At 37.9% G+C, this 27,991-nt stretch overlaps 1 protein-coding gene across 1 annotated transcript in view; it reads left to right on the top strand.

Annotated features, from left to right (window-relative positions):
• Positions 1 to 27,991, top strand: part of ctdp1 (CTD (carboxy-terminal domain, RNA polymerase II, polypeptide A) phosphatase, subunit 1) — a 137,431-nt gene that overhangs the window by 55,107 nt on the left and 54,333 nt on the right. The gene's annotated exons all lie outside the window — the stretch shown is intronic.

Raw genomic sequence — 27,991 nt, 5'->3', positions numbered from 1 at the left:
ATATTCTGTCATTTACCTACCCAAACTGTTTTGACCATGTAGCAAAAATGTATTTTTACACAGATCTTTTTCTGCAGCATATAGTAGTTTTCTCTAAAACATTCAAAAAGCCAAATTATACACTGCCGTTTAAACGTTTTTGATCGGTAAGATTTTTTATGTTTTTAGAAGAGTCTCTTAGAAGAGATCATAAGAGTCACAGCTGTCATATAACTTAAAAAATAGCACACAGGTCATATGGACAAAGAATGTGATACTACTACTTTTAGTAGATACTTCTGCTAAAAGAGAAAATGGTTGTATGGAACAATTCTATTTAACATCTTTATACCATGGTCTGTCTTAATACTTGATTCTGATTGGCTGGAAGGTGTGCAATAAAACCGTTTAATGCACAGGGAGTCCGTTTAATCACCGTTCTTTATTAATCTTTATTGACATTAATTCTTTATTAAAGCAGCCTTTCATTGAAGCACACACATACACGTCGCTCACACAGAGAGATCAGAGATTGCACTGTGCACACAGAAACATTTAGGAGCACAGAAAATTGTCAACCCTGCCCTGGAACATTATTAATAAATTAACTTTGCTTTTGAATTGCTACATTATATCATTCAACAGGAAAGTTGTAAAACCTTTTGAAGTAGTTAAACTCACAGCTTCGTTAAACAGGTGTGCATTAAACGATTTGAATGCACTCTGCGGAGGCAACTAACCTCTGCTTCTAGTTGGGTGGTTCTTTGCCTCCACGTTGTGCATTAAAATAGTTTAATGCACAGCTAACCATGGATTATCCCTTACTTTGTGTCCATCATCCAACAAAGTACATTTTTTCATCAACTATTTGTTTAACTTTCAGCTTATGCCAACATTGAATGTTGTATTAGCATGCCATTAATCTATTGGTGAAGCGAGTTGACAGATTCACCAAGGTTTTTGCTCGTGAGAGCACCTGGAGCACTTTGTGCTAATGTGACATTTTCCATGTCTTGAATGTAAAGTTCACATGAGTTCACAGTATGAGCAGAAGCCAAAGGTCTGACCGAACTGCAGTCTCATGGGGTCTCCTGAAAAAAAGGATACATTAAGATCAAATGGTTTCCAGTTGAATGCTAAGGCTGTCTGCTGGACTCTGCTTCAGAGTATTGTAGTTCATTTTGCCAACTAGTCTCTGATACCAAGAAATTACTCCAGTTTGGGTTGATCCCCAACTGTTACCATTTCAAGGAAAAGTTGCATGTAAGCCTGAGTGCTGCGGAGTAGTGCTGAGTAGGCTCTTTTTATTTGGACTACTAAAAACCATTTTATGTTTCATTTCATATGCATTTATTCATTTAATTTATAGTTTTTAAACAATCTCCTTGTGTTGTTCTGAGTTAATAGCAGCTACTCCAGGCTGGTTTGGTCCTGAAACATTACCATTAAAGGGAAAAGCTGCACATAAATGCATGAGTTCTGAGAATTTTGAGGTGGGGAGAAAACATGTGTTTTCAAATGTCAACCTGCTCTGCAGCCTAAATGCCTTTTGGCATTCTCAAATGTTCGGAAAGCTCTGTATGAGAAAAAAAAGATAAAAGCCCTAATTGGCTGTCTGGCAAACTCTGGTACGAAACCCAGCATTGAAATGTCACCAATGAGCCTCATTCCAAAATCACAATGTGGTTTGCCAAGAAGCATTTTAGGACTTATGAGATCATAACGTGCATGTGACCTACGTGACCTTTCTCATCCAGACGCCTTACTATCTTGTCTAGCAGCTTGCAGTAACACAATAGTGTTTGATAGGAGTGTGGCCTCACTCTGGGATACCACATCTCAACTACAAATGTTAAGTCCTGTATTAGATGTTCAACGTTCAAAGATTTATTGGCCTGCAGTTTTGAATGGTTATTTCTTTATGGCTTAATGTCCTTGTGCCATCAGGGGGGAAGAGATATGTCCAGGGCAATATGTTATTGGATCTGTTGATGTTTTCTCAGCGGGAGGCAAAGATTCTGTCGGATATACACTTGCATCAGTTGAGTTGTTTTCTGTGACCAGAGGATTGGCAGTCGGGGTGCATTAGAAATGTGTTCATGGATTCTGCTGCTTCGTGATGAGATCTGATGCACATTTGTGATGGAGTTTACCCAAATTAGTGTGGAGTTTATCCAAGGCATCCCACTTGTAAAAAGGGATTTTGCAGATTAGGCTTGGTGATGTTTATGGACTTTAAAGGGGTCGTGAACCGAGAAATCTAATTTTCCTTGAGCTTTTGACATTATAAAAGTTTATCATACTATAAAATATTCTGTAAGTTTCAGAACTGAAAACTTCCATGTTAGTCCAAAAACAGTTTTTATTGTAACCAAGTCCAGATAACGACTCGTTGTGGAATGTGCCTATAGGTGAAAGACTAACTCTGCAGAAGAAAATCAACACCTACTTCATCATTGCAACTTTGGTCCCGCCCACTGACGTGTTAGTGAGATGACGAGGAGAGAAGAAATATACAAGATAACTGCACTAAAAATAACATTACCTTCCAAATGATCCTAATGCTAGGAATGAGGTTATTTATTTTTCAACTACGTGAATGACCCACAAAACTCACCACCGCAATACTTGGGATTTGTGGGTGGCTGCCACTCACTTTTTTTTGTTTATAAAATGTAAAAATATAGCTCGTTGATTATATCTTTTGTTGCACCACAGATTCGGATTGGCTAGCTCTCAGACAATTGTGGCTTTGAGTTTAATACTACGCCTAAGACATTTCTTGCTGCTTTTTTCGTAAGCCTGATTTGTGTATGTGTGTGAACCTTGTCACCTTGTGTTTGTGTCGTGCCTTACTCTGAAAGCAGGAGTGAGCTGGTATATTTTTGTTTTTGTGAGTCCGTTCTCTGTGTGATGAAGTGTGTTCGATTGCAGTTCTAGCACAGTGTTATCAGCCTCATTGCACATTTCACACCTCAGCTTTCATTAGGACCCGCCTCACCACTGCTAACACCACGCTAAGTGCTAACAAGTTGAGAAATTAGAACACCATCTTCTGTCTTTTGCCCTTTATCTCCACTTCAACTCTGCCTCTTCTTTGGAAAAACTGTCCTCAGTGAGTAAATGCTGAAAGTTAAAGCCGAGGGGCATTAAATTCACTTTGCTTCAAATGAAAGATTGCTATTAGCAAATCTAAGTGTCGCCTTTGCCCTCCTGGCAACAAAAATGAAACATAATCATAGAAGGGTTTTTTTCTTTTTTGTCACTTTCAAATGTTTGAAAATGCAAATGAAGTACTTCTATGGAACCTCAAACCTGGAATAACAACTGCATTGTCATTTAAGTAATGCATACCGGGTGTTAAAGGTCTGTATCCATATGCATGATTTCCTCCAAAATATATTCACTTTAATATAGTTAAGCAATGGTTTAAATAAATGACTCCATAAACCCACCCACTTCACAGGAGCAATTAAGTTGTCAAGAATAGGGTCCGTTTTTGCAACTGTAGGATATATTGCATTACAGAGAGACATTAGAGGGCCATATAGGGCAGCAGTGCATAATTATAGCTGAGGATAATTGTATGATACAATACCAGTGAGATTAATAGACTATACAGATTTATATTCATCTCAAGAGTTTTAGAGCAACATTGCTTCAACTTTTTAACAGCCCACACACAGGTTTTGATTTACTGTGAGTAAGTGGTTCTTATTTGATGTGGTGGATACATGTCACATACTTTCAGATTAATCCAGAATGAGTGTGAACTGGAGGCTTTTTTGAGTTCATTTGGACTAAAATATACACCACTGTTTGGGGTCGGTAAGATTTTTAAAAGAAAACGTTTTTGAAAGAATTACAAAAATACAGTAAAAGCAGTAATATTGTGAAATATTATTACAATTTAAAATAACTCTATCCTATTTAAATATATTTTTAAATGTTATTTATTCCTGTGATGCAAAGCTGAATTTTCAGGAGTCATATGATCCTTTAGAACGGGGGCAGACTGGGGCAAAAAAGTGTCCCTGGACTTTCTTGCACAAAGCGGCCCATAACAACCGGTCCGCAACACGATATATAGCGTTTTTACAACACAGATTGCTTCAAAGCAGCTTTACATTGTTAATAGGAAATTAATTTTGCTTTTGAAGAAAAGTTTTTCATCTCACCATAAACTGACTAGCTCATTATGCACAGAGCAATTTTAAACACCACTTATGACATAAAAATATAGATGCTATTTATACAGAAATATAAATGCAATTTTTTTATTGAAATGCTTATCATTAACATTAATGAATGACAGGCATACTTCTTTAGGTTATAATTGGTCTTGCCTGGTGCACATGGCAATTAATAAATCATTTAAAAAAATTTTTTTTACACATTTTTAATTTTTTTTGCATACAGTGAAGTTTAAAATCACTAAAGTTCAATACCTACCATAAAATCAGTCCATATAAAACAATGCTATGGTCTAAGACTTATATGTAGTGCAGAATGTGGACTATTTTATGGTGCCTTTCTAGTGGTTATAGTATTTGTTTCTTGAGCTTGACATCTGTCATTTTATGGAATAGAGCTCCAATTGTTTAAAAATTCTAGTTTAAAAATAATATTGGTCCTGTTTTTTTTTTTTTATGAAAAATGCAGCATATTAGAATTATATCTGCAGGGTCATGTGGCACTGAAGACTGGAGTAATTATGATAAATCCCGCTTTATATTCACAACAGCTATTAGAAATTTTATTCAAATTTCTTAATAATGTGTTTTTACTGTATTTTTAATCAAATAAATTCAGTCTTCTCCTTTCGAAAACATTAGTCTTAATTATTAAAACTCTTAATTTTAAACAGCTATTGCTAGTGTGTAAAATAATACATGTGAACTAACTAGCAAATTATATTTATTTTATTTTAACTATATTTATTTTAGTATATGACACGTTCCTTAACGGGACATACTTGAATATGAAAGTTTTAGTGAAAATAATATTTTGAGTTTTAGGAATCATTTTCAAACTTTGTCCAGCGGCCCACCGGGAAAACGCCCGGTGCTCCCGATGGCCAGTCCGTCCCTGCTTCAGAAACCATGTGATCCTTTCATTCATCAAGGACACATTAATTAAATCAAAAGTAATAGTAAAGACATTTATAATGTTACAAAAGATTGCTATTTCAAATAAATGCTGTTTTAATTTCTACTCATCGAATAATACAACGGTTTTCAACATTGATAATATGAAATTGTTTTTGAGCAGCAGATCACAGGATCATGTGACACTGAAGACTGGAGTAATGACTGCTGTGCCATCACAGGAATCAATCATTTAAAATGCTACATTATATCTATAACACATTTTGTGTGTTTTTAGCATAACAAAGTGACATGACATTAAATAGCAATGAGTATCAGCACATGCTGCTGAGAAACCGTCTTATTGCTGTTAGTTCCACCTTTGAGGATCAAGATGGGGAAGGTACTCAGCCTGAACCTACTGGAATTCTTTATGTGAAAAGATACTTGGCTGATTATAGTGCCTAATGGAGGTCCGTTGTCAGCCCTGTGAGGAAGGAATGGCAGGAGCAGTGCCATAAAGTGAATATTATTCAAACCATTAGTCAGTGCCGAGACCTGAGAGAGAAAAAAAATATTTCTATACATTTAAAACAAGCCAAGTTCATGGGAAAGTATTGTAGATTCAGGCTGGGGATTTGCAGTAGTCAAGCTGTGGAATGACTTTGGATGTGGAGCTAAGGAGTGTTGTCAAGGAAAGTGCTTATTTGCATGATGCATTTGTGCATGAAGTGGCAGGAAAGCAAGTATGAGGTGACAAAGGAGAGCTTGTCAAATGCAGGGCTCGACAGTCCAAGCATTTCACTTGCATTTGCGACTAAAATTAGATGTGTGCGAACTTTAAAATGTATTTAAGAGCACGTGTGCAAATAAAAAATTTATCTGTGGGTCCTTAAGTCTAAAATCTAGTTTTATAAAATGTATGGTCATAAGTCATAAATATTTTAAATGATATAACAGACAGGTATTAAATGTGGTAATGGAAAACCGGGAATCCGTGATACTGCCTAATGTGATTTATTGAGGCTGTGAAAATAAAATTATATTATTATTTTTTGAATGAGTAGCCAACAATAGTAAATAATTACAATTCCGGCAATGTTAATAATCCAGCAGTACGCACAGTTCCCCCCCCCCCCCCCCCTGGTTATTATTGATATTTTGGTTACACAACAAACTATATCTGCCATTTAATCCAAAGTAAACACTTAAACTTCTCTCTGGGCCTCTCCATCACTGGACGGAAAAACTAAGAACATTATTTAACATATTATTCAATACATAGATTTGACTAGTGTTACTGTTTATTATAGTTTATACAGTTTAAAGTAGCCCTACAAATAATTCATTTATTTCTAACAATATAATAATTAAATTATATCTTAGCTCTGAAGTTTTATGGCCCTGATAGATAAGTTGCATAATGCTAGCCAGTCAAATCAGAGCTTGTGATTTTGAAAAGCATTTGCAAATTTGAGATATGTGCATCAGAGATGCAGTGAACACACTGTAGGCAGTTTGTGAGCGTGATCTCTGAGGCTGAGACCCACTTGTTATCCAGATTGACACCAAATGTTTTAACACACCTGGAGGCATTGATTCGGTGATCATCAGCTGACATCGAGAGTGAAATGTGTGATTGATAAGGCTCCATCAGCCCATCGCCTCAGAAAATACCCTCTGCTGATGTACATATCTAAACATTAGAAATGACATCAGCTGGGAAATGCTTTCATACCAGCTTTTGCCTTTTCTTTTCTCAGAAAAACAGTTCTCTATATCCTTATGTAATTTGCTGTTGTTTGAAGACAAGGCTTCTTTCCTTGTTTTGTCACTAAGGTCCAGTCAGCAGTGATTTGATAATAGAGGTCTGTTTCTGTTCTGTGATTCTGAAATTTGATTACAGCTAATGGCTTTTCTATCACAGGCCGTTCAAAGATGCCCTGTACACCTACAAGTGGCTCTAATTTTATTTAGCAAGCTATGTCCAAAACAACATGTATTTCTTCAGAGAAACCGTTTTTTTTATCCAACATTTCTGGTCAAGCTAATGTTTAAGTGCAAAATTATAACTTTTGAAAGCTTAAAGGGGCTATATGCAACTTTTTCCCCAAAATAAACGTAACAATAGCCTTTTTATTTTACCATTTATGACTCAAACATCTCCTGATGAGCATACTGACACCTTGTCCGCTCACAGTGGGTGCACCTATAAGCCTGTATCCTATTTTTCCTATTTTCTGTCGGGTCGGATTTTTCCCGCGCTGTCTGCGGATGTGACGTCACCACCGCTGCGAGAGCGAGCAGAAAATAAGAGCAGTTCTGTTTTTTGGCCACAGGTGTCCGTCGCGAGTTTAAATTTCAGAAAAACGCATATAGCCCCTTTAATTCACCCAAAAACATTTATCCAACCTCATGTCTTTCCAAACCAATAACATTTGTTCAAATTAAAAACACAAATTAATTTATTTTTAATGAAACTAGAGAGATTTATGTGTCATCCATTGAAAGTGAAAGCAGGGTGGTGTTATTTCAGTTTCAGCTCAAAGGCAGTGCTCGATACTGACTTGGTTATTTGAGACGGTCATTTTATAAAGATGTTTCAAAGACATTTATGCATCATAATCTAGCAGATATTTTTTGTTTTATATGTTCATGTTTTCATATACCTGTTTTCATGTCACGTTTGTATTTGTCAACAACCATTTTCATAACAGTTTTCATTATCTCAATGATGGACATGCCCCGCCCCCTGCACATGCCCCGCCCCCGAGTACTTGAGTACTCGTTTTTGAGACCTATCGATGATCGAAATGAGAAATTGACAAAAATGCCCATCCCTAATCCATATGGATCAATTGGTTTAATCCAAGTCTTCTGAGAAGGCACGATCGCTTTGTGATGAGCAGATTTAATTTAGGATTTAATTTAGGGATGGGGCCGATCCGATCCAGTATCGGTATCGGGACTGATACCAGCTTAATTCACGTATCGGATTTTCCCGATCCAACCTGCGGAGAAATCTGATACCCATGAGCCACGTCTGCGCTTTCCAAAAGTGATTCCCGCCGGCTTGTCTGCTAGCTGGCTGCAAACTATGGAATGGATTTCCTGAACGGAGGCGCGGCTCAATGAAACACAGAGTTATGAGACACGCCCCACTCAGGAAATCCATTCCGCAGTTTGCAGCAGGATGGCATTGAGCAGCATTGTGGCTAGCCAACATGTCAGCTGTGTGGAAATACTTCACACTGGAAACACCGCAGAGCAAGACAATGTTTGCAAAACCGTAATTCAGAGGTGGAAGCTCCCTCGCGTCGTACAACACAACGAACGCAATCAAACATTTAAAAAAGCAGACAAGACTAGGGTGACATTTAAGAGATAATAATCAGGGCTTGACATTGACAATCGCCATCTGCGTGTCTTTCGGCTGTGTAACACTCACACCAGCCACTTTGCACTTATTATGGTCTTCTCAAAAGCCATCTTTTATAATCGCGTTGCGCATTATAACCAATCACACGTGTTTATATTGACTTTATGAATATAATAATCAGAGGCGTTCAGATTAGCGTAGTTTTGTTCAGAGCGCGCGCAGCTCTCACTCTCTGAATTCTACACTCAAAGCAGAGATAAACGTGCGATGCACGCAGGAGATTAATTCATCATACATTGATTGACAGTTTTTGTTATATTTCAGCTCCGAAAATAGTTTCAAACAAAACACAGCAGAACCACAGCACATCTTATATGACTGGCATTAGGTTGGCTTGACGTTCGCGAATCTAGAATCTTGATATTTAATCAAATAAACTGTCAAAACATATGAAAATATATGCTTTATTTCACTAGAATACTGAATGGGCTCTTACACAAAATATGCTAGATTTAAATGTGTCATAGCTGATAGAACACTGATGAGAATATTGCTTGAGAATATATTTACAGATATAATATTAGAGATGTATGCATTATGCGTTGCCATTGACGACGGCCATTATAAGGAAGGAAGTCCCACAGAATCTAGCTTAAAAAAGTGCTTAGAGCTGCTTGATTTAGTTTTTGTTTGTTGATTTTCAAATATAAATTGATAACCGTGATAATTTGGGTCACTATTATGTTCATATCATACATAATAGTGGATTTTGCCTGTTGAGTGGAGTTTATGTCAGCATCATATAAAATCAACAATAATGATAATAATAATATTAAAGCAAACTCAGCTCTGGTATCGGAATAGTATCGGTATCGGCCGATATCCAAATTCAGGTATCGGGATCGGATCGGAAGTGGAAAAATGTGGATCGGTGCATCCCTAATTTAATTATTTTATTCATGTAAACATTGATCAACTCACATACATAGAGCACATCAAATATGGTAAACGGAAACTCAAACATGTGCGCTTGACACACAAGAACCAATGAGGTTTGTTATTGTATCTTGCAAGCACATTTGAGCTTTCGTTGACCATATTTGATATGCTCTATGTATGTGCGTCAATAAATAAATTTTGTTTTGGATGAGCAATTGATGATTTTATTTTTGGTGTTCTATCCATTTAACATCTTTGAAGAAAATATGTATTTCCTGATGATTCAATTCCACGGTACAAACACCGCAAATGACTTTTATTACAAATCCACTCTTATAGGGGTCCAGTGGTTGAAATAAATTGCAAGCCATCAATGTTTCCTACCAGTCATGAAATTGTGTTTTGCATTGTTTTTAATGTTTTATGACAATTGGCTTTTTCCTGTTTTTCCTTTCAAATGTTTTACAAAAGACTAAACTACTTAAACTGCTCCAGCCAACTGCAGATTTACACTTTTTATTTGCATATAGTTTCTTTGATGTTAATTTTGGCCATTGGGTTCCTTATATGAATAGGAGATTAATAGCATCTTTATGCATTATTTATTAATGAACGCAAGTGAGATTTTGCTAACTTTGGCAGTCAAATTTTCGCTTTGCAAATTTATACATCAATGAAATTTTTAAAGTAGAAGAGTGCCGTTTATAAGAGCTTTGATGCGTGTCTAGTACAGTCTCAACAGTGTCTCTCGTCTTTTCCTTCGCTGCATGAGTCGAGTCTGTCTCACAGTACTGGTCTTCAGCACTGGCCACACATCACATTGCATTACGACGTAAAGGACTCAGCAAATGCCACTGTGATCAATGCCACTCTTTGCTTTTTTTCCAACAGTGCTGAACCGGGGTCAACAGTCTTTTTTAAAATTTCTAGCTTTTTTTTTTTTTTTTTTTTTGCAACTCTTAGAAAATATTATGAAACAACTAATTACTTTTTTATAATATGTGTGTCTGTATGGCACTTCTTTATTAACCTCACCACTTCTACAAAATTATCCATTTAAATAGGATTTATCAGCGTGTGCATTAGTATGTCAATGGATGTTTTGGTGACATTTCAGCGTAGTGTGTTGTGTATAATTAAAACAGCGGCCGTCATTTTGAGAACCACTGCTTTATATAATAATGCATCATTTTTGCATTATAAAAGAATTTGACTTGTAATGCACCTTATAATGCGTTGTACAACTCAGTCTTGTTTCAAATTTCTAGCCTTTTCTTTTCTTTTTGCAACACTGTTATGAAACAACTAATTACTTTTTTATAATATGTGTGTCTGTATGTGCATAGGCATTTTTGAATATTTCTTTCGTTTTGTCTTCTACCCCATTTGGATTACAAAAATGTCCTTTTCACTGTTGACAATGTCAGGGTGTCTCAAACAGCATTGGTCAGGAAGCTCTGTGGACCAGAGCACATTGTCACTCAGGTCACTGTGTGCCTCTGTAATCATCGTCGCCATCCTCATCAATGCCGTCATCTCTCCTCAAACCAAAGCTCTACTGTTTCTAATTGATAAGCCTGGTTTCCAGACAGAAACAAGATTATTCTCTCAAGTTCTCATTTTGAGCAACATAGAAAATATGTTTTCTCCTGTCTCTCAGATCTTTTTTTTTTCCCAGCTATCAATTATGAGAAAAAGAAAGGGAGCTTTGGTCTCGGTCTTCTGATCTGAATTTGTTCAGAATGGTTTCACAACCGAAATTGAGGGTCAGATGTAATGTCTGATGGTGTGACTTGGCTCACTGGTCCCTGTTACGACATTCTTCTCAGAATGAGAAAATTGTGTCATTTATTCACCATCATGTTGTTTCAAAACCCCAAGGAGAAATTTTGAACAATATTCATGCTGCTCTCTGCTTTATTGAGCTGGGTGTTACTGTATATCAAATACCCACAATCAATCAATGTTGTCAGTTTATAATGTAAATTTAGTAAGATTTAAATGTTAAAATGAATAATCAAAATAACAAGAAAAAAATAACATATTTAATCTTACCCCCTGACCTGTACATAAATTCCATTATAATATGAATAATAATGGTAACACTTTACTTTAAAAAGTTGTTCTCCAACTTTTTCAGCAGGAGGCCCCCTTGTGTTGGGTAAATCCTTTTGTGTACCCCTCCCCAAAGAAAACTCATGATGCAAAACATCCTCAAACTTACAATTTTACTAATTTAAAGTGAACAAAAAAAAAACTACTTTACAATGCTGGAATTTCAATTGTGTTTCTAGCCTTATTTCTCTGTAGCCTGGCTCCGCCCTGCTACGTACTTCCGCTCAATTTTCATTTTCCTTCAGTACTCCGTCTGGGATTGCGGTATATTCTCTGGTTTTCTCCGGTCAAATTTTAACTGGTCCAATCAGTGAACAGAGGGAGTGGCTGAGAACGATGTCGTTGATGTGGTGCACTACTTTGAGATGACATGCGTCACGTCCAAACGTTAGCAAATGGTTATGGCAGATCCAATAGTTTTAAACTTCAACAGAGTACCCGCCTTCAAGGAAGTTAACGCTTGTCAATGGAGAGTGGCCAGACTCTCTGTACAAATAAAATGTACGAGACTCTGGTAGGACCAGGCTAATTTCTCTGATATTGAATACACAAAATTTGTTTTGACAGTTAAAAATAACATTGCCTGAAAAGTGCTACAAAAGTATTGAATACTGAACAGTAATTTACTATTTTCACAGTAGATGAATACTGAAAAGTTAATTTACATAGACTTTTGATGTAGTAAAATGACACTGGCTCAGCTGTTTGGTTTGCAATTTGAACAGCAATCTGAATTTTTTTAGCAATCTTTTTTCTGCATGTGAAATAAATTTCTACTTGAAAAGAAATGGTTTTACAATATAATTTAAAATAAATCATGCAATACAGAAACATCAATTAAATAACAGCCACTGTACAAATACATTCAGCCTGCCTTAGTGGGCTGTACATACAATGTAATAAGGGTCTTTCTTTGCAGAGCTTATCCATTCTGGGTGTTATTGGGGACAGGCAAACTCTCAAGTCATCTTCCACATTAAGCCGTGCCATGTATTTTGTCTTTATTGCTGTCATGGCTGAAAAAGAAGTCTCCCCAAAGATATTTTGTTGGGAAAGGCAACAATATTCTCATGGCCTGAAGAGCAACCTCCTTGTACTCCTTTTCAACTGTGGGCCAAAATTCTTTTGGGACCTGCTGATTAAATCTCATTCTGAGAGTGCAATAACTGGATAATTCCAAAAGTTCATCTTCAGCCTTTCCATTGAGGCTTTCCACTGGCCATCACATCACAAGAAAAGGAATCTCGAACCCAGTCATATTTCTCTGTCAATGTCTGTGAATTAGTGACTGAAATGTTCATTCAGTGAACTGAGGTGACTGGTAATGGTGTTGAGCATGAAGTCTGCTCCCATGCAGTTTGTATCCAAAAATTCAGACAGATTTGGAAACATGTCAGTGATGCCTCTTTGTAGTTTATGTACCCACAGATACATTTTTCTCCTGAATGCATTTATTTTGTCACTTGGCTCCAATATTGTAGAATAAGACCCCTGAATAGACAGATTAAGTCCAATGAGACTACTGAAAATGTCTGCAAGGTAGGCCAGTTTTGCCATCCACTATTGGTCGGAAAAGTACAGTTCTAGATCAGGTTTGTGTTCTTTCAAAAAATTCATAAAGCTCATGTCTCAGTTTGAATACTCACTCTAAAACCTTCCCACGGGAGAGCCACCGTACCTGCCCCCATCTCCGTGCATAGCTTTGTGAAGAGATGGGACTTCCATGGTCTTGACTTAATGAAGTTGACAGCCGCTACTACGACTTCCAACACATCGTGCGGGTCGTGTGCCATTGACTTTGATGCAAGTGCTTGACGATGAAGCATACAGTGAGTGGCTGTGATCTTTGGATTTATGGCTTGAATTCGGGAGACTGCGTCCAGTCATTGCTGCTGCACCATCAATGCAAACAGACACACATTTTTCCCCAAATCAAATGTTCTTTTACCATGAAAATGTCCAACATTTAGAAAATTTCTTGACATGTCTTCATCTCTTCTCCCCTTGAGTTCTTTTAAAAATACGTTGGACAGTGGTATGATCTTGTTCGCGGCCTCCTCCCCGACCATCACTCTGCACATATTCACTGCTGCTGGAAGTATTAATTCCTCCCCGATCGTGTGAGGCTTTTTACATTTGGCTATTTGCAAGATACGATGCTTGCTGTGCTTTCTCGGGTATTGCTGTGATGTTAGTCAGTCGTACCTTTTGCTTTACGTATTCTAATTTCTTTCTCTGGGAAAAAATCCTCACTTTTGTTTGCATGCTCTGGACGAATTGTTGTGAGATGTCAGTTGAGTTTATATAGTTTCAGCATTTCAACGGACAAAATCAAGCACAACGTGCACTGTGGTCTGCCGTCACTGTATTCCATAAAGCCATATTTTATGTATGAGTCGTCAAATTGACAGTTTCGTTTTTTTTTTTTTTTCACAGTAGGCTCTTTATTAACCTCACCAGTTGAGACACTGCATCCACTATCTAAAAAAAATACCCATTTAAATAGTCTAATAGTCATTTAAATTGGAAAAAAAGGATTTATCAGCGTGTGCATTAGTATTTCAACGGATGTTTTGGTGACATTTCAGCGTAGTGTGTTGCATATAGTTAAAGCCGCATATAATTATTGCCTTGTAATGCACCTTATAATACATTGTATAATCTCATAAATAATTGTAACCACAGTTTTAGTACATTATAATGCTTATGTTTAGGGCTGCAACTAACGATTATTTTAATAATAGATGAATCTGTCGATTATTTATTCGATTAATCGATGAATCGGATAAAAAAATTAATTTCCAATCCTTTATTCAAGAAAAGAACTGACAGTGCAAATTCACAGTGCAGAAAGTGCACAGGTTGCTACAATAAATCTATAAATCTTTTTCATTTTTTTATGAAGAAAAATACTAATCAGAAAACTTAACAGGATGTTAGAACTTGTTCTCTACACTACACTCAGATGCACACACTCACAAACAAAATTAATGGATTTAGTTCAATTGTAATGTATTAAGAAGTTCTCTAAAATGTCCAAACCCATTATATACTCCTGGAGAAAACATCTACTGTATTAACCTATTAATATGAATGATATTAAAGTTTAAACATGCAATACAGACACAGATTTAACTACTGTGACATATAAACAAATATGATGTAACAATTAAATAAAACTACTCCTCCTAAAGAAGAACACAATGTCTTATTTTCAATGAATGATATGCATTCTTATAACAACTTGCATACAACATTCCTTATAGATTAAATATGGATTAAAAAATGTATGTATAATAAATATAATGAATCCTTATTAAAACTAAAGAGGTGATTTTTCTCTGTCTTTTGTTGTTTGATTAATATTAAGAGCACAAATGGAAGCAGGTTAATGGACTGCTGTCACTTTAAGACCGAATGCTGACCGAAAATGACAATAGATATTAGTCATAGTTTTTGTCATTCAAAGCTGGTTTTGATTTTCGTCTCGCTTTTGTCTGTGAAAAATGTTGTTGATTAAAATACTGACAAATTATTAAATCTATTCTATTCTATCGGGAATTTGATGATTCCGACTTCTGAAGTCGTGATTACGAGCGCATTGCATTCAAGTTTCAAAATGTGAGGGCGTTCATGTGCAATGTTTACCTAGGAAACTCGTATTTACGATAATTCCGAGAGCACGTGAAGGCAGCATTAACGTTCCCCTGCTGTTGAACTCCCTTCCTCCTCATCAAGGACTCCAAGATGTTTTCGTTTTAGGTGCTGAATCACCACCGTGGTGCTCCCATGCCATGTTGCGTCGCTTTTGCTGCAATTAACACACTTTTTCGATTTATTAATGGCGCTTTTCGACTGGTACGCTCTGCTAGGTTTGCTTTTCCGCTGCGTGGTACGACGGGTACAGCACGGCTCGCCCGCTTCCACTCTGCTTTCCGCTCAACCGTGCTTTTTTTTATACTCAAACATCTCCCCGTCTTATTGACGGGCATAATAGTCGCGCGACACAACGAATCGATAATGAAATTCGTTGCCAACTCTTTTAATAATCGATTTTTATCGATTTTTATCAATTTAATCGATTCGTTGTTGCAGCCCTACTTATGTTGCACCTTTAGAATGTATAATCCATTAAAACGCATGACAAACAACCAATTTCAATGTAATAAGGAATCTGCAAATATTATAATTGTAGTGATTTTACTTTCGCCCATTCAAAGATGCTAAGTAATGTAAAGATTGGTACTCACATCACTTTATTTACTATTTATTTATTGATGTCGCTTTTCATTTATTTAGAATTAATGAAATCTCAAGGGAATCGGTCAGCTGTTTTATCTGAAAGATTTGTGAGATTGTTAAAAAAAAAAAACGGATGTTTTGATATCATAATCATATGATATCAAATCAAATATATCATATCATTAAATATAGCCTAAATATAAAGTTATGAAAATAAATTTTCCCCTAACCAAAATCAATTTGCTCTGGAACATGTTATAGATTAATAAGACCAAAGATTGCCCATTTGATATACCCCAGATGAATTATATTTCATGTTTAACTGTATCTACATACAGTAAGAGCCAGCTGCAAATTCTCATAAGACTGGCCAAGCTGAAGCTGTTCTCAGCGGGTTCACGAGCGCTGAATGGCCACTAACGGCCTGGATCTCGCGTCTGCTAAAGCATCTAAACAAATTGTAAAATAGGCAATATGTTTACATATGAGTCGCATATTTGAGGTCCAATTAACTACATTCTCACCTAAAAAATAGTTTAAACTACATTTCGTGACACAACAACAGTCGTATTTTTAAAACTGGTGTATTTGCTCGACCGCCATGACAGCCGCCACAAGCGGAGTGATATCAGATTTGAGAACCAGAAAGAACTGTTGTATAAACAAGAATAACTAACACATCTATAAAATGAATACCATGAATGATAAAGGAATACAGTGCATAAGACGCATAAAATACAAGTGATTAAGTTGGGTGTGGCTATGGAAGAGTTACGTTATCTTATGGAAAGATAAAATGCTATTTCTCTCAAACTAATAAGGTGAAGAACCTTATCCATCAAACAAATAAATGAAAGATTATTTATTCACTAGCATCAGCTATGTTACCTCTAATGTAAATTAGAAAAGCATATACTGATTATATACAACAGTGCCAAAGAGGTTCAGTTATATTTTTACATTTGAGTTATATTAGTGATATTTACATTCCACATGGTTGAGTGAGCAGTCTGATGGAGGTGACTTCTTCCACTGGTTGTGCTGGGTGACAATGCAGTGGGGAAAGGAGCCGGAATCCATCTCAACAGCCTTTAATATGAAGATATGTGGGATGTTGAACTCAAAAGAATCAAAAGGGTCCTAAAATCTGGAACACGCAGAAGGAGGAACCTTGAAGTGAAGGTTTGCTCTTCCGAGCTTAACCTTGTTGCAAATGTGTCTATATGTCTTTGGCTTCTCTGGGCCAGACACTCTTGGTCAATCCGCTTTTGTCTTTCTGGCATTGAGACTAGGGACATGCTGTCTCGCTGGACGAAAAATCTGAACGTAGTGTTTGTTAATGTCTCTTTCATCATAGACTGGAGGCTCAGAACGTGGGCATATCTGTTGCTGCCTCACGAGCTGTAGACCCAGATCAATAGAATCTTTTGTTGTCTCTCTGGACGAACCAGAGTCTCAGAACGGTGTATCTGTTATGTCTCACCCGGTGGGAGACTCAGAACTTGTATCTGTTGCTGCCTTCCCTGTAACGGCCGCAGGCTCAGAACGTGGTTGTATCTGTTACCGTCTCAGCCTTGTAGGCCGGGATTGAAAGGATACCTTTATCCCTTTCTGATGAGGAGGGGATTGCAGTTTGTCGCTTCTCCATTCCAGTCCTGTGATTGGCTGCTGGCATCAGAGGGGGACATTAACAGCTGAATAAGTATGAAATGGATGTGTGTAGTAGTTTATCAGTTTTAAGTTTTCCAAACATGGTTATTAATGAATTTGGATGGATCATTGTGGTCTCTCTTTGTTTCACCCACTACTGCTGCATCTGGAGGTCCTTAGGGATTTTTACGTCAGTCACAGGGCAAGACATTAGCAATTAGTCTCCTAGATGGGTGAAGGTCAGAAACTGCATGTGAACCAATTAGAAGTCCTGTCCTTTCCGGCCTTGGTACTAGAGGTCCTCTTCTAGTCTGGCTGTTGTCCTAGCATCCTTATCTGATGGCATTGGACAGTTTGTTTGTGTTAGTTCATCAAGATCCAATTGAAATGTATCAAAGCCTTGTCCACTGGACAGAGAGGGGCCCGGCCATAAACTGGGCCCTGGAATGTGCTGTTCATCAAATAATGCATTTTAACAAATTTTAGATATAATGCACTATTATGTACATTATTATTACCTTTATTATGCATTACACATAAAGGCTTTAACATTTAAGTAAACATGTTACCATAATAATTAGTAATAAATGTTATAAATCTTTTGAAGTCAAACTATAGCTTTGTGTGAAGCAGGGTTCCTGTGGGTCCTAAAATATCTTTAAAGTCTTAAAATATCTTAAAATCTGTTTGATAAAATTTAAGGTAATTTATAAAGTCTTAAATATCTGAAATGATATATTTTAAAAAATGTAAGATCCCTTAAATTTATGGACTGAAAAACAGGAATCACGATGGATTAATGCAATTCATTAAACTTAAATGTTAAATGTAAATCCTAAATGTGAGTACTACACGTTTTAAAGTAAAAACTGTGCTATGGCACATTGGCTTTTCTTCAGAGCAGTTTGCTATCAATTCCGCACATTTATGCCAAGATCTACTGTTTATGGATTATGCTAGTGTTAAGTGAAAGAATCTGAGATGCATGGTTTTATTTTGTGATTGTCCGTATGGGTTTGTTTTGTATGGACATGCAGTGTTGATTTTGTGTGCAGGTCTTAAAGATATGTGTATACCAAACTTTCCATGTGAAATTGCACCATACTAGCGAGAGGAAAAAACTGAATTATGATCCATTTGCTAAATTCTGCTAGCCGTGCTCGTGTTCTTTTTGTTATTCTGTGATCAAAGCTGCTAGGCTTTTAATAGAAACGTGACCAGAATCAAAAACCTGATGACATGAATGTTTGCAGTGCTTCCTCAGGTCTTGCTGAAGATCTAAAGGTCTTTATGCTGCGGTCTCTGTAGGGTGTACTGAAGCTCTCCATTCATCCCACAGATGCTCATTGCATACACAGAAGACACAGCTTGGGCCTGTGGCTTCAAAGAGAAAAAAAAATTCTGAAGATTTTATTGAAAGATGTAAAAGCCCTAAAATATTTCACATGGAGTGCTGAGCATACACTTAAAAAAACAGTGTAGTTGGTGTTCTTCTTTTCCTCTATTGCTAAGGCTTCATTGATGCCATGTACGGCTTAAATTGGCCCAATACACTTGGCTTGGCTCAATAGTTTTCCCTATTGCAGCCAACCCCTCCAGTTCATGGTGTAAAATCAGACCTTTGTTCAAACAAAAGAGAATTTGTAAATCTGACCGTGAGTCCAGTCTCACTATCATGCGCCAGATAAACAAACTCTATGCCGAGGAGATTTATGTAACATCCACCATTTCTTCACACTTCCAAACTTCACCTGAACTGCCTCATATATTTACTATTCTAGGCCACTGAATGGGCAGCAAGGTTGTTTGTGCTCTCAGTGAGTGTAGTGTACTTTTCGTCGACCTTGTCTCATTGTGAGTGTTCTTTCACAGGGAAAACAGTGATGAAATAGATGCACTTCTCTGCTCTTTTCTATTGGTAATTTTGCAATAAATATGTTGTTTTAGTGGATGTTCTGGATGTTCTGGATGCTGAGACCCATCCATGAACCAGAGGGGGGGGGGGGTATATATATATATTAGGGGTGGCACGGTTCAGTTCGTATCACGGTTTTAGGGTGACGGTTTTCGGTTCTGTACGGTTCTTGTTGTCGTTTTTTTTAATCGTTAACACAGCATATGATATATATGGCTTAATCATCCACAATTTAGGATACAGTATTAAAAAATTGTTATATCAAGTTGTTTCCTAACTGGCTGTCTACCGAGTCCGACACATTGGCGTAACATTTTTCATGTTAATCATATCAATTTTGATCAGAACAATGCACTGTGGCTTTAATTCAGCTGACCTGATTAACAAATTTCACCAAGAAGTGTTCACATCGCAGTTTCACAATGAACGTTTTTCACTGTGAAAAAAATTAATAAAATACACGAAAACACAACACTGCCAGAAGTTTTTGCCCAAACTTCAAAGGCATGTTTAAATTATTAAAACTAGAAGCATATCTTAACTTTTAAATGTTACATTTATCATGTGAACTACTTATATACAACATGTTATATATGCATGTGTGTATGAGACAGAGGGGAACACGGTCGCATTTGCAGCAGATGCTACCCATCATAAATCAAAGCATGAGACAGACAGGGGTCGGAGGAGAACACCGGAAAATGTGACAGAATGGACGATATTTGTCTGTATTTGCAATACACGGGTCGCGGTTCAGCTGCGCGAGACAAACCCTGCCAGTGTGTGTATGCACACGTGCGCGCCCCGGCTCCCGCTCTCCGCACTGCATCTGCCCTGCCTGCTATACGACGCTAGCGCATCCTCCAACAACTCCGGGCAGCCTTCCTTATCTCTCCTACTTGCATTTCTACACGTGACGTGACCTGCAGCACTCCACTTTATTTTACTGTATGTCCACACAAACACACACCTCTTATTTTGCGCGAAAAGGACACCCATTGTCTGAGGTAAAATATGGGCACGAGGATACATTGCGCATGCGTCGAACCGTGCGACGCACACACTCTGAACCGAGACAAGCGAACCAAACGGTTCGGTTTTTTTCCATGTACCGTGCCCCCCCATATATATATATATATATATATATATTCGATTAATCGATATATATATATATTCGATTAATCGTTTTTTTTAAATGTGGTCGATTCAAAATCGATTCTCAGGGCCAAGAATCGATTTTTTTTTTTTTCCCGGGGGTTTCCGATCCTGCCCGTATCGCATATATGCTTGTCGTTAAGATAAAATCTAATGGCAATCGCATCTAAGGAAGGCACGCAAATAACAGAGATAGTGACGAAATATAAAGTATCATCCGGGGCATGAATCAAAGCTTGACGCTCCTGGAGGAAAAAGCCTCCATAAAAACGGACAGAGTCTGAATGACGGTCGGCTAAATCGCAAGAAATGCTTGTCCTTTCCTGAAAATTGCTGAAAATCATCCAATATCCTTTTTATGTTTTAGAATAAGTGTATCAAAATATCCATAAAAACAAAATTGTATTGTATTTATTTAACATAATTGTATGCATTTGAAATATAGAGATGGGTTCTGTTTTAATGTAGGCCTACCCAAGTGTACCTAAAATAAAAAGAGTTTAATATACAGGTTTGTGGCTCTTAATTTATTTTTAATTACCCACTTGTAAACTCATGTTCACTGTTCTTTTTTATAAATATAGTAGGCTATTTGAATTAAATCTATATTCATTGAGTTGAATCGAGAATCGAAAATCGAATCGAAATCGATGAATGTCGTGGGTATTTGTGATGAATGTGTTTGGTCAAGCTAATTAACCCACTAGTTTCAGTTTACTAGTGTTCATTCAATGTTTAGCTTCATGTCAATGCCTGACTATGATTTGATTATTTGAAGCGATCATATTCTTAAAAAATATTGTTAGGGCATTTATTAATATTGTCTTAAGGAGACCGTTATTATCTTAGATTGGTTGTGTTAAAATAAATGATGCATATAAGCCTCATATTACAGTTCATAGATTTCGATGTAGCAGGAGCTCCATCATATTCTCTCTCCTTTCAAGCTCTGGGTGTTGGTCTTTTACAGTGAGAAACTGTTGTGTGGAACCTTCTGAGATATTACAAAATCTGTGCTGTATATTTCACTGGAGCTATAATGAATAATTCATCTGTACTGTGGTGGGCTCTACAGTAAGTCAGCTCGTCTGCAGCCTTGAGGTGACTTTTAACATTTGGTGTTGGGGAACTTTACATGGCATCACTGAATTCATGCAATATCTTTTACCTTATAGGTTATGAATAATGTAACATGTCCAAATGCTTTTTCTTCTCCGGCGGCACTATGTGAAGCTCTCCCAGTCAGCCTTCATGTTTTTACCCAGACAGCTGCCATATTACAAAAAGTTCCATTGCAAATTAGTGAGGGTGTCTTGGACGCAAGGCTTTGGCAGGCAAATCTGCATGGCCCCCTATTTTACGCTTTGCACCGCATTCATTTTAAGCCTTTATGCCCTCATGCACCAGGCAAAGAAATTTCTTCACTAATTTGTTTTCTGCAAGACATGTGCATATAGAAGTGAGGGTAGTCATGCACAAGTCTTCCACACTAGTTTTAGAAATCTGAAGTTGTGCTCCCTTGCCAGACATCCTTGTGAGTCTTATCCAGACCTTTTTTTTTTCAGAGTCAAAATCAACTGGACTATAAGGGTTATAAGGGAGTACAAAAATATACTTTCAAACTTTTTTCACCACTTATTAGCTAGCGTTAAATGCTCATACTAATTAGGCACCCCTCATCCAACAAGACAACAGGCATCAAGCTGTGTGTCAGATGATCATGTGTAGCTGTATATTTAGGATTAAAAGTTAAATCTTGACAGGAAAACCTGCCCTCACTTGTGAATATATGGAATTTAATTTAGAACCATGGATTCCGATTTGGAGGTGATGACCCTCATCCCATCCACATCACACTTGGCCGCACTGAAGGTCACAGCTTGACATGGAGCAAATGTGCTAATTGTTGGGCTTTTTCTTATTTTTACTTCATTTTGATACAATGCTTTGCCACATCTGAGCAGAGCCTTTGATACCCCTTTTCCACCAAGGCAGTGCTAGAGCTAATTCAGAGCCAGAGCTAGTCCCAGTTCATAGTTGGTTCGACTGAGGAGCTTCTAAGAACCGGTTTGCTTTTCCACGGGCTGAGAGCCACAACAGAGCCATGTCTTACGTCACTGTTTACGTCTCATCTCTCTCAGCAACGCTAGTGAGGCAGCGGCAATGTTGCCAAGTATGTGGTTTTACCGAGGGCTGTTTTTTCATGTCCGCGGGATGAAGCGACCCCAATTATGTGATATTTAGCCCCGGGAATGCGAATTTTAGTAGGCAACCATGCCAATAAACACATATTTTACCCCCAAATGTGATTTTTACTGGGGAATCCCCCCCTGGAACGCGATTGGGCTTGTTTTGAGTAGCAATTGGGTGGGTTTGTTGTGAAAACCTGGCCACCCTGGGCAGCGGGAAACACACACACACCAGGCTTGTTCGAGATGCATCGTCACTGCGCAGACCGATCCACGTATGATATAAAAAAAAACGCATGAGTGAATCAAAAGCATAAGGAGTCATGTGCTCTCGCTGGACTCGTTATCATACGGCGATCGGTCTCTGCACAGCACCGCTGCGAACAAGCCATCCATCAACAATGCAAACGTTGCGTTACTATTGATTCACATGGCTTTACGATCCTACATCGGCATCAAAACACAACGCAAACACAGCGAATCCAACGCATTCATGCAGTTCGCCGTAATTTGTATAGACGGAGATTACAAACGAGCAGCAGCTGTTAGCTCCATTAGCTGCTATTTCAAACATGGCGGATCTCAAGTTTGTGTTCGTCTTGTTGACCCCGCCCCCAGCGCCTGACGTAATCGGTTCTTACTTCTAGCCCTGTTCTAGCCCAGCAATGTTTTGGTGCTACTTAAGAACCACTTTTCCTAGCTCGGAGCTGGGGCTTTGTGTGTGGAAACACAAATACCCCTTTTCCACCAAAGCAGAGCCAGAGCTAGATCGGAGCCAGAGCCTAGTTTTAAATCGGTTCTTTGTGTTTCCACACACAAAGCCCCACCTCAGAGCCAGGAAAAGTAGTTCTTAAGTAGCACCAAAACATTGCTGGGCTAGAACAGGGCTAGAAGTAAGAACCGATTACGTCAGGCGCTGGGGGCGGGGTCAACAAGACCAACACAAACTTGAGATCCGCCATGTTTGAAATAGCAGCTAATGGAGCTAACAGCTGCTGCTCGTTTGTAATCTCCGTCTATACAAATTACGGCGAACTACATGAATGCGTTGGATTCGCTGTGTTTGCGTTGTGTTTTGATGCCGATGTAGGATCGTAAAGCCATGCGAATGAATAGTAACGCAACGTTTGCATTGTTGATGGATGGCTTGTTCGCAGCGGTGCTGTGCAGAGACCGATCGCCGTATGATAATGAGTCCAGCGAGAGCACATGACTCCTTATGCTTTTGATTCACTCATGCGTTTTTTTTATATCATACGTGGATCGGTCTGCGCAGTGACGATGCGTCTCGAACAAGCCTGGTGTGTGTGTGTGTGTGTGTGTGTGTGTGTGTTTCCCGCTGCCCAGTGTTGCTAGGTTTTCACAACAAACCCGCCCAATTGCTACTCAAAACAAGCCCAATCGCGTTCCAGGGGGGGATTCCCCAGTAAAAATCACATTTGGGGGTAAAATATGTGTTTTTTGGCATGGTTGCCTACTAAAATTCGCAATATGGGGCTAAATATCACATAATTGGGGTCGCTTCAGCCCGCGGACATGAAAAAACAGCCCGCGACAAAACCACATACTTGGCAACATTGCCGCTGCGTTGCTGAAAGAGATGAGACGTAAACAGTGACGTAAGACATGGCTCTGATGTGGCTCTCAGCCCGTGGAAAAGCAAACCGGTTCTTAGAAGGCTCCTCAGTCGAACCAACTATGAACTGGGACTAGCTCTGGCTCTGAATTAGCTCTAGCACTGCCTTGGTGGAAAAGGGGTAAAAGATCCGATTTGAAACTAGGCTCTGGCTCCGATCTAGCTCTGGCTCTGCTTTGGTGGAAAAGGGGTATGAGTGTGACATCGGTTGAGAGCACAGCAGCGATCTTCAACCATATCAACTTTTCTCCAGCCATGTGTCTGCATGGAGCTGTAGTGATTCTGGTGGCCCTATTAAGCAGCTGCCTTAAACCTCAGACAGTTGCAGACAGCATGTAATGCATTTACCCAGCAAGAGTGATGAGACATGTAATTGAATTACTTATTTTAATATATCAGTGCTTGACTCCTTGCTGAGCTGAGAATGAGAGCGAGAAATCCACAGTGTGCTGGAGAGCTTCCTGTTCCTGTCACATTAGTGTAATTAAAATATGTCGACATCCTTCTGGGAAGTTCATGCTTGCAAACATGGATGTTGTAATTATGAAGTGATTTGTAATTGTAATTATAATATGATTTTTGTTAGAAAGAAATTTGCCATTTCCAAATGTTTCTGTTTTTTAAATGAACAAACTAACAAAGCCCAACTTTTAGAACCAATTCAACGTTATGAAGAGCTTTACCTATTTTGATTGATGTAAGTTTGATTTGTGCAAGCCTATCACCTTATAAACTGGATCATTGAGTTGATTTTTTGTCATTAATAACCTTTCCCACTGCAAATTATGACATAGTGATGGCATTAATGTGAGCTTTTAGTCTTCTTTTCCATCCCAAGAAAAAGATTATCATTGCTGTTCCGTCACTGTGAGAAATTTTATCAAAGTCCAAATTCAAGGTGGTGAAGACATGTAATATAAGTGAGGTTTTTAACTTAACAGATCCATGTTTGATTGCACTCGAAGTCTAGTGTCTGAAAGTAACTGTGGAAATATTAAAAAAGCTCCCTTGGCGAACACCCTCCACCACTTCCCCAATATATCTCTGCCTTTCAGTGAATTGGGGACATTTCATTGACTTGGTGGGTCTCTGCTTTTATTGACTTGTGAATGACGCACATATAAAGTGAAAGGCTTTGATTTCATTCTTATATGGCCAACATAAAAGACTCCCTAGCAAGAATGTAATGCTGATTCCCAGTTACGTTGACTGATAAATGTCTGCTGTTAGGCTGACTGCCCCAAAGGTTCAAGCTACTACCACCCGGACACTATTTTTCTGTCAATTTTTTATCATTTTTTTACTCCTGTTTATGTAGACCATGTCTTACTGCAGTCTGTGTTGTCATAATGTTCCAACAAAGCGAAGGTGGAAGCGTATGCATTTGAAAGATTATTTGTTTGTATTTGTATAATGAGGTTTTCTGGCAGGCTATGACCTTAATCTTTATAGAGTCATGCATCTTTGTGTAATTATACAATGATGAAACATTTTAATAAAACGCTCCCAAATATGGCTGGCTGCATCACCTAAATATGCACTGGTAATGGCAGCCTGTCAACCCTAGAGCCAGTGTTCAAATCCCAATCTTCCATGTAACATTAGCTTTTTTTATGACTAATGCAGGTTGTATGTTTAAATCCATAATGTGCTGGCACAAATTTGATTGTCAGATTAGTAATTTAGATATCACTAATGAGAAACCATGAAGCTGGAAAAATGTGATGTTAACAAGCTTATGATTGTGCATCTTTGTGACAGGGCTTTTGGGGAATTGCCTCTCTCTTTGCTCCATCTGTTTGCCCATATCACTTTCCTCGCTTATTTATTTATGCCTGTGCATTATGGCATCACTAGGTCACTTTAGAGGTGCTGATCTAATATATGGTTCCATTTGGTCACTGGCTTTTGATATATTTGGATGCTTTTCTTGTTTTTAGAGATTGTGGACTGTGGTTGATTTGTGTATTAGTTATTATTGAGAAGCAGGGCTGTCACAATATCAGATTTGTATTACCTTATCCATCAGTAGTAACTTATTTTTTCCGGTTTATAACGGGCGAGAACCAGTTAAGGTGCTATGCCGTCATCTATTATATAAGTGTCAACCAGATAGTTAATGGTGCTAGATTATTTACACAATCATTTGTGTTGTGTAGCATTAACATGATATCACTATTTCAGTTTTTAAAATGGAAGGTTATCATCAAATACCAGTAAATTGTGACCCCTATAGTGAGAAGAAAATTACTTAGAAAATAGAAATCTCTTTTGAATGTGTTTGTCTGCTGGGATATTGTATATTATGAGCTAAGTTTAGGTTTTACAGTGATGGTAGTAAGTTTATTCAACATGAAATCAAAATTGATCCTATTTATTTTCTGAATTGCTGTTATTATTATGCTAATTTCTGCTCTAATTATGCATGATTCATTGGTGCACATTCAAATTATGCTTCTCGGCTGATGTAACCTAGGCGGGATAAATAATGTAAACCAATAGACAGTTAAGTACAGGTTGTTGTGGATGATACGGGGTTTTTAATTTTGTGCTAATGGGTTATTCAGTCATTTTAATGCTAGTTAACATAAATATAATGTTATTGGCATTAGCCGCTTATTACAATGTATTTGAAAAGATATATTAAAGTTTGGATGCTCTTGAGTGTGACTTTGACCTTCAACCTCCATGTCCTGGTCAAAAAGTCTCCTCGGAAGTGAGCAGTGTCGCTCATTTTTCACTATCCAATCAATGGATACAAGTCCCATCTTTAATTGTTTTTTGGCACACAAATAAAAATTAGTGGCGAAAACCATTTTGTGTTGACTTGAAAAAAAAACAAAAAAGAGATTTATACCAATTTATACCAGACATTTGAGACACAATCCTCTAGTTAACTAAGTATTGATGCACAATAGCTGTAATTTGTATATGCTGTTAGTTATTAGAATTTATCATATAAAGTATTAGTGAGCGTTGCAATAATCCTGCTCTTGACCTTTCGTCTGATGGTAAAGGCAGAGTTAATGACTCCTTCAGCATTCGAACTTGCTTCACTTCTTAGATTTGGTAGTGGCGTTCATAATTGCATCCCATGGGTGCCTGGGGATTGTTCCATCTACTATGATGCTTCTAGATAACACTCCTCACAAACACTCTACTTTTAATTAAATGTTTCCCCCTCATTATGCTTATCTGTCAGATTAAACTGGAAAAAGTTCTGTGGGTCTATTTTTTTTAAGCACCCTTCCTTGAGCTCATTTATAACCTGTGTACATGGCTTTGGCATATTTCTGCAGGCTTTTTCAGATGCTCCATTCACTGTAATAATAAGAGGAAGGGGGAAAATGGTGTGTGTGATTGCTATTCCCAAGAGGAGGAGAGAGCAATTACACTGGGCTAGCAGAGAGATCAGTCGTATGTGAAGTTGCTGATCATTTTTGCCAGTGCCTGTCTAACAACTCTTGCTAAGAATAATTGGGGTGATCTGAACCCCTCCGGTCTGCCTTTATGAAAGCATTAACATGTATCAGTGAAAGCTCAAACCTAGGCTAAACACTTGAGTGCTAACATTCATACACGTTAAAGGGGTCGTATCATGACTAATTTAATTTCTTGGAAGAGTTAACTGTTTTATGAATACACATCGTAACTTTAGTGAAAAATTCCAGTTCAATAAGACCAAACTAAGTTGCTAAACGTTCT

Source organism: Gobio gobio, assembly GCF_949357685.1.
Source record: "Gobio gobio genome assembly, chromosome: 11".
Taxonomy (NCBI): Eukaryota; Metazoa; Chordata; class Actinopteri; order Cypriniformes; family Gobionidae; genus Gobio; species Gobio gobio.
Note: the sequence above shows the minus strand (reverse complement) of the source record. Positions and strands in the feature narration are given on the sequence as shown.